Genomic DNA, 1,289 nt, shown 5'->3' on the forward strand with positions numbered 1-1,289 from the left:
AAGACGAAGTCAATTTGAGCATTACAAACTTTATGAAATTAAAATAATAAATAAAGTTTTCTAACCGCTCATGAAATGATGCTTGCAACTTCATCCACTACTTCAACTGTCCAAATATTTACTTTTAAATCTCCAAATGGTCTTCACTCAAATGAATCAACTTGTAACACATGAAATGATTGTTGAACCTAGCCTATCCAATTTTGTAGATGAAGTATGAATGCTTGTTGAATCTTCTTGGCCTTGGGTTATGTAATAGGTCCAATTGGAACACCGTGATTCTTATCATCATCCCCCTCTTCAAAAGGATTCGTCCTCGAATCAAAAAAATCATCACCTACATCAAAAGAACTCAACTCATCAACATTGAAAGTAGAATGTACACCGTGATTCTTATCATCATCCCCCTCTTCAGGATTCGTCCTCGAATCAGAAAAATCATCACCTACATCAAAATGATTCAATTTGGCAACATTGAAAGGAGAATGTATTGACAATTACACGAGAACTTCAATTTTATTGTTCCATGCAATAAAATGAGTCATTTTACTAAATGTCTTATGGAACAATAAAATGAGTCATTTTACTAAATGTCTTATGGAGTATTTATAGTCAAATAAAGAATTCTTATATTGCATTTATAGTCAAATAAATAATTAGGAATCCACCCTATCTTTAGATCTATAGACCCACTCCCAATTCTGCTATCCATGCTAACATTAAAATAAAGAATTCTTATAGAGCATTTATAGTCAAATAAATAATTAGGAATCCACCCTATCTTTAGATCTATAGACCCACTCCCAATTCTGCTATCCATGCTAACATTAAAATAAAGAATTCTTATAGAGCATTTATAGTCAAATAAATAATTAGGAATCCACCCTATCTTTAGATCTATAGACCCACTCCCACTCCCAATTTTGATATCCATGCTAACATTAAAATGAAAATTCATCAGTAAAATTATTTACGCTAATTCATTGAAATTTTAAAAAGAAATCATCTCTTCCAATATTCAATCTAATGCAACTTAGTCAACCTATGCCAGTTGGATAAAAATATATTTCCACTAATTTTGGAAAGAATAGTCAAATTGTGCAACACGAACCGAATAGTCAAATTGTGCAACACGAACCAAGTGTGGTTAACGTGGATCGAGCGCGAGACCTTCAGATCTTCAATCTAACGCTCTCTCAACTGAGCTATCCACACTATCGTTAAAAATAAAAATTCATCAGTAAAGATATTTTCGCTAATTCATTGAAATTTTAAATAGAAATAATCAC

The sequence above is a fragment of the Cucurbita moschata genome, unplaced genomic scaffold (genome assembly GCF_002738365.1).
Source record: "Cucurbita moschata cultivar Rifu unplaced genomic scaffold, Cmos_1.0 Cmo_Scf00092, whole genome shotgun sequence".
NCBI lineage: Eukaryota > Viridiplantae > Streptophyta > Magnoliopsida > Cucurbitales > Cucurbitaceae > Cucurbita > Cucurbita moschata.